We start from the raw sequence: 7753 nt of genomic DNA on the forward strand, positions 1-7753 counted from the left end.
ATGTTCTAGTATAGGGAGATAATGCATGTGTCTGTCCCCCCTGAACTCTATTATCACAAATAGTAGGCGGCATCTAATTAGATGGAAAGCCTGAGAGTGATTCTATTATGTCTTGTTGATTTTTTAAAAAGAACAGGAATACATAAAGGGAGGATAAGAAAATAAGAAATAAGCATTTATATAGCACCTCCTATGTGCCAGGCACTGTGCTAAGTGCTTTGCAAATATACTCTCATTTGATCCTCACAACAACCCTGGGAGGTAGGTGTTATTATTATGCTCATTTTATAGTTGAGGAAATTGAGGCAGACAGGTTAAGTGACTTGCCTACAAGTCATACAGCTACTAAATGTCTGAGGCTAGATTTGAACTCAAGTCTTCCTGACTCCAAGTCTAGCACTTGGACCCGTCTAAGGCCCATTCATTAAACCATCCAGCTGCAAAGGTTGCAGGAGAGAGAGAAAGTAAGCTTAAGGAGAATTATCTTACATAATCAGGATTTGCAAGCATAAATTTATACAAACAAGAAGACAGGCTTGTGAGAGTAGTGAGAGACAGAGAGACTATAGGCAGCCCCAATGTTGTCCTAATGCTTATAAAATGTTTAAAGTCATAGAAGAAGCTTTCCAGTGCATTGGTAGAACATCCTTGGGGGGTTTATGGGAGAAGAGGGATTAGAACCATACCAGATAAGAAGGCATGAATGTGTTTCAGTCTTCACCCATGGGGGAAGAACCCACATCAATTAGATGGTAGGATTTAGAGCTAGAAAGGATCTTAGACATCATTGAGTCCAACCCCTTCATTTTACAGAAGAGGAAAATTAGGCACAAAGAGAATAAATGATTTGCCTCAGATCATACAGTCCAAAAGTGATGAGATTTGAACCCAGGTCTATCCTGACTCCAAGTCTAGTTTCCTTACCAACTGCACCATACTGCCTCCCTAATGAATTGACATTTGAAACATCAAAACATGAGCTCACAATTCTAATGAAGTACTGAATATTAAAATACGAGTTTACCCATGTATTTCCCAGAAAGGGAAAGGTATATATCTTTAAAAAATCATGAAAGCGTGTCATTTTTAAGAAAGTAGAATAATCTGCCTTTCCCAGAGTTAGGGCAAGTATTTGATTGCTTTTATGGCACTCCTGGCAATAATATTGTATGGAAATTTATGCTGCTCTGAAATGAGCTATCACTGAAAAAAATAGTTTTCAAGAAATGGGCATATACAATTACTTCTATGATGATTACCTCTTAATCACCACAGAGTTTGTCTCCTGGGACTGAGTATAATTTAAAATCTAGAATGCCAGTGGGACAATTATCACTACTTTATAGACTCAGGTTTGCAAAGCCATCACTCAGGAGTGATTTTGTACCTCCTAGACATTTTGCTGCATGTAAGCTTTGATCTCGCCAAGTTGAAGGTAGTGTGGGTGGATATTGTGGTGAACCAGGAGTCAGGAAGAAGTGAAGTTGAATCCCTGCCTCTGGCATGTGCTAGCTGGGTAACCATGCATAAGTATTTTTCTTTCTGAACATGTTTTCTCATCAGCAAAATGGTAATAATAAAATATGCAGCATCTTCACAAGATCGTTGCAAAGCTTAAATGAGATAATGTATGTGAAGTGCATTATAAATGTAGTCTGGGTTTTCAGTCTACGTAGAATGCTGTAGAGACTAGATTAAAGGAAACAAACACTTTTGGAGTTGACCTCTTTTGAACTTAGCTTCAGCTCAAGAAGAGACACAAATAACAGCAATTTTCTTCCTCCTTTGTTAAATATGATATACACATTCCATCTCCCCTCAAAAAAAATTGTTATGTAGCCTAAGTTCACGGTTTCATATACAAGCTTTTTTGAGGAAAGGAGAGAAGAAAAAAGGAAGGAGGCAAGGAAGAGGGGAAGGAAGGAAAGAGAGACAGGTGAGAAAAGGAGAAACTCGAATAGGGGCAATGTATCAGAAGTTCACATTTCCACCCTAAATATGCCATAGTTCAGAGACTCTCAAGTCAGTCAGTATCATCTACCAAGGTTATTCATCTTGGCCTTCCCTGAATCCTTGTACTTATTCCACAACAGAAGGTTCTTGCTTTTAATTACTCCTGTTTTACTACAGTAAGAAAAAAAGCTGTGTGTTGCAGCTTTACTGTGTATGTTTAAACTTTTGTTGTTCCTTCAGCAGGTAGAACCAACTATGCTTAGCTTCTGATTAAGAAATTAATTAGTTAAAATGAGCTACCTACCACTTCGCATACAAACTCCTATCCCTATAGTCATATCCCAGGTGAAACCTCTTAACTTGACTTCTTAATATTTTCCTTCTGCTCCTGACAATGGACTCCCTAGCAATAGTCTCAAGCTGCCTTGGATTCTCTGTTTTCTCTGAACTCCCACACAGGGGTCCTAAAGTCCCTCCCCTAGAGGGACCAAGTCCCAAGATCTCTCTCCACAAAGTCTCTCTCCCCACCCCCTTCCTAAACTCCAGGTTTTGTACCGCTTGCTTTAGGAGGCAGAATTTACTTGTCATAGCTCAATAATGTAAAGTCTTTTATTATGCCATACTGTTTTTGCACACAGGGCAAGTATGGGTTCCCTGACTCCATTCAGTTCAACAGAATTACTCTCTTAGGCAATGAGAACTGCCCAGTTTTCTCAGTCTTGCATTCCAGAAGCTTTTAATGACTCATCCTTTTGGACATCACCTATTATCAGTTTCTTTAAAGGTCGTGCAGAAAGATTTTGTAAACCTCACATTGACTGACCACAAGTTAAGTAACCTCACAGAATGATGCTAAAAATGATGGTGTTTATATTATACCCTTCCAAAAACTCAAAGTTCAGTGATGTTCATACATTCAGAGCTGGAAGGGGGCTAATTTAATTTTATTTTGCAGATGAGGAAACTGAGACCCAGAGAGAGATGAAGTGACTTGTCCACAGTCACATTGGCTACAAATGGCAGAGCAGGATTTCACTAGTCCTTTGACTAAAATCTAGGATGACCTCCAGTATTCCATGGTGTATTTGCTCTTGTTTCTGTGATCACTTGGGAATCTGATTGTCTCATCCAATGGTGACCTATACTTTGCAAAGGAGGGGTGGAAGGGTGGTTCTTGTGGTCCCTGGAAACTTTAGATCTTCTGGCCTAGAAGGATCATGGCTTACACTGGGAATCCATTAAAGATTCTGTGGTTTTAGAAATAGAGGCAGGGAAAAATGCTCTGAAAAGCATATTCAGGCTTCAGGATATATTCCTAGTGTTAACAGGAATTTTTTACTTTCTTTACTTTCAGGACTCAGGGCCATTCCTCCTGCAAATTTTGGTTTGTCTTAATATTAACTTTACCAGTCTGGGATGTGAAAATTTACTTAGAGCTTTAAATATTCCTTGAATAAGAAGCCAGAGGTAGGGGCAGCTAGGTGGTACAGTAGATAGAGCACTGGCCCTGAAGTCAGGAGGACCTGAGTTCAAATCCAGCCTCAGACCAGACACTTGACACTCACTAGCTGTGTGACCCTGGGCAAGTCACTTAACCCCAATTGCCTAAAAAAAAAAGAATAATAAGACATAGTTTTAAAGTAGGAAGAGACTTTAAGGGGCAGCTAGGTGGCACAGTGGATAGAGCACTGGCCCTGAAGTTGGGAGGACCCGAGTTCAAATCTGACCTCAGACCAAACACTTGACACTTACTAGCTGTGTGACTTTGGGCAAGTCACTTAACCCCAACTGCCTAAAAAAAAAAAAAAAGAATAAGAAGCCAGAGGAAAAATCTCAACTGCCCCTGAATCCTTGGCGGCAGGTAAATCTTCCTCCTTAATCAGTCTATTTGTGAACCATCTAACGTTAGTTTAATCCATAATCTGACTTAGTTTACCTACAGGGTTTGTATGATGAAATTTGTTTCCTTAGGTGATATATGAGATTATTACTATAAATTTATTTAACTTTTATGATATTGAATTAAATATGTAATTGTGGATCTATCTTCTTTTAATCTTTTATGACCTGAGAGGAATGTACAAGATTGCAATAAGCTAAAGAATTATTTCTCTGCCCCTCTGATGTAATTTTGCCTATAAGAAGCCTTGTCCTCATGATTATTAAGGTTTTCTCTGAGGCTTTCTGAACCTATTCTTGAGCAAAATAATAAAAGCTAGGTTTTTACCTCTATAATTTCTGGTACCCTCTATAATGTCTGACATTGTGGTAAATATATGTTTGGCAACAGTTGTCTACCGCATGAACTCAGACAGGAAATATTCTTCCCATAACACTAGACATGACTGGTTTGCATAGTAGACCACCTGCTGTCTCCAATCCGCATGAGATTTTTGCCTTATTCAGCCGATGAAGGGTTCATGAATAAGTGTGAAGAAGAGGAAAAACAACTGATTAGAATACATATAAACTACTTTGCAAGCTGTAAGGTGCTATGTAGATGTCAGAAAGACTGTATGAAGTAGTGGATAGAAAAATAAATATCTGGGTTTGAGACCTATTTCTGATGCATATGGCTATGCAGTCCTTGGGTATAACCACTCAAGTACGCCAGGCAACTCTTTTAAGACTATAAATTGCATGACTAATATTGTTAAACTGAACCCTTCTCAGCATTACAAGGATCTAAGACATCTCCAGAGGCCTTGGGATGGAAAATGCTGTCCACATCCAAAGAAAGAACTGTGGAAGTCGAATTGCTATCACTTATTTTTACCTTCTGTTGAGTTTTGTTTTCATCTTTCTGATGGTTCCTCCTATTGGTTTTAATTTTTACTTACAACTTCACTAATGTGAAAATATGTTTAATGGGTATGTAAATGTAAAGCCTATATCAGATTGTGCACTGTCTTGGGGAGGGTGGGGGGGCAGGAAGGGGGAGAAAAATTTTCAACTCAAAAGCATATGGAAGTGATTGTTGATAAATCAAAATAAATTAATAAAATTAAAAAAAAAATTTAAAAAGACTATAAATTGCAGACAACATGCAGATCTGAATTTCTCATTGAGAGTTCCTAGACCAGTAGAATTACAAGTCTAACCCAAACATTAAAAGTATATAATCATTATTATTATTATTATTATCTGATTGAGCCCTGTACCAACAGCACTGAAGGAAATTTTGATTATGCAGAGGCAAGGGAAAGAGAAGATAGTTACCTTTGCACAATAAACCCTTTAAAGTTTAATAAGATCTGGGTAGGATAGTGAAATGGGGGATTAGGGGTAGCACAAGGGCCATGGGAAGAAAAACGCAGAGGGACAAGGAAGGTTACAGAAAGAGTAGGAGGGAGGCAGCTAGGTTGTATGGTGGATAGAGCACCAGCCCTGAAGTCAGGAGGACCTGAGTTCAAATCCGGCCTCACACTAAACACTTAACCCTTACTAGCTGTGTGACCATGGGCAAGTCACTTATCCCCAATTGCCTAAAAATTAAAGAAAAGAAAGAAAATGGGAGAGCGCTTATTTTAAACCCTGACCTAGGGCTAACTGGCCAAAGGAGAAAACCTTCTTCTTCCTCCACCTCTGCTGTGTTGACTCCCATTTCTAGGAAGTATATCTAAACATGTGCTTAAGCATCTAAACATATGTTTAAATATTTGTGTGCATACATGCATATATATATGATAACTGATAAATGATATATGTCACTATAAAAAAATTAACTAGTCACATTAGTTCTATTCATTTTAGTACATCCATTTTGCTTAAAAAAGTCAGTGCATTCAACCCTTCATAATCTTAACCTCACCCTTTGTATTCAACCAGTCTTCACCAGCCCTAAACTGTTCTTGTCATTATCCCCGCAAATTTGGGCCATGGTCATTTCTATATGTCCACATGTGATCATAATGTATTACTGCATTTGCTTCATATTGAGTAACTATGACATCATTATTCTTGCATTTGCTGTATCATTAAGTAAATATTTTATGTTTGATGAAAGCTGAAGATGTCACGGCGCCTGATTTTGTATAAACAAGGATCACACCTGTGAGTCCTCAAGAGCTACGATGGAGAGTAGGAAGAATGTTTCTACTGGGGTAACCAAAATCACACCTAAGATCCTGAGAGCATCTGAGTTGTAACTACATGGTCACAGACCTTCTCTAAGAACTTCAGATCTGCTGGTGTGAAGGCAGGTCAGAGAGAGCAAGCTAGCCTAGAGTGGAGGTAGGTGAATGGGCTTCTGTAGGATCTACACTAAGCTACCCCATTTTTCAGGGATCCAGTTCTACCTTCTCCATGAAACCTGATATGTCCACTCCAGGATATATCACTGTCTTTCTTCTATGAGGAAATATTTGTCACCCATTTTTATACATCTAACTATTAAAACCATTGGTAGGCCCAAGGGGCTTGGGCATTGCATTCTTTCCCTTTACACTAAAATGCCCCTCTGCTCTTGACTCCAGGCACTTGCTGATTAGATTGGGTTCACTCTTAGGGAAGAACTTATTTTTTAGTGAGAAGACTTAGGCTGCTTTCTCACATTCTTTGGCTCCTAACATTTCCCAACCTGTTGCCTCAGGGGAAAAGTGCTTAAGGTTTTGCTTCATGTCTAGCCTCTCCTCAAAGCAGGAAGAAGGATATCCATTGCACAGTATGAACTAAGTGTAGAACAGGTATTTATTTCCTATTCACAAAAGAAATGCTTAACAAAACACACACAAGTTCATAGAAAGACTTAAAAAAAGGATTCAGTAACTTAACATAACTATTGTTACACTCTACTAGTAGGCTGACACTTAAATATCATTAAAATGTAAAGCAGTTTATAAGGACTGCTGAGTATACATTGTTACATTTCACACTGACTTTATGGGGTATATAGGATGTTCAGGGAGGACCAGCACCTCTGCTATGAGGGCTTGCCAAGCTCTGTTCAGGGCTGCTCATCCACCTTTGGTGTCCACCTCTCACCCGCCTTTCACCAGTGGCTCCAAAAAGCTGTAGCATGAGCATTGGCCACACACTAGTAAAACCATCTGGGAAGGCAGGCTAAATCAGGTTGAGGGTAACTGATAGGCTTCAAACCAGTCAGTGAGTTAGGGTGATGGCTACCCCAAGCATGTGAAGACTTCCCCTGGTGGAAGGGGAGGATGAAACCAATTCATTTCAATGGCCATGAAGACGGCCGAAGCAGCTGTTGTGGAGAGCTTAGATTGTGGTCAGACAGTGAAGATAACAACACCATCCACTGCTTCCTGGGCCATCACCAGTCATCCTGACTTTTGTCCTGGCACTGGCCTTTGATAACTCTTGAAGAGAGAGTTAGACTAATGACTTTTGGGGGCAGCTAGGTGGCGCAGTACATAGAGTACCGGCCCTGGATTCAGGAGGACCTGAGTTCAAATCCGACCTCAGGCACACAACGCTCACTAGCTATGTGACCCTGGGCAAGTCACTTAACCCCACTGCCTAAACAAAAACAAACAAAACAAAAGACTAATGACTTTGTGCAGCTCTGCCTCATTTAAATCCAAGTCAAAGCATCACCCCATGATGTCATTGGTCCTTTTCAAAAACAAAAGACGAACAACAACAATAACATGGTCCCATTCAAAGTCTGTGTCTTCTGGCCAACCAGACAAAGTCTTGGGTGCCTCCTTTAGGTGCTGGTAATCTTCTCCAATGCAGAAACATCCTCTGTTGATCGCTCCCTCTTATGGACCCAAGCGCTCTGCCTCACAAGCCAACAAGGTCGCTTTCGAGCTTGGACATATCTTTCTAAGGTCAT

Source organism: Phascolarctos cinereus, unplaced genomic scaffold (assembly GCF_003287225.1).
Source record: "Phascolarctos cinereus isolate Bilbo 61053 unplaced genomic scaffold, phaCin_HiC Scaffold_4;HRSCAF=312, whole genome shotgun sequence".
In the NCBI taxonomy this organism is placed as follows: Eukaryota; Metazoa; Chordata; class Mammalia; order Diprotodontia; family Phascolarctidae; genus Phascolarctos; species Phascolarctos cinereus.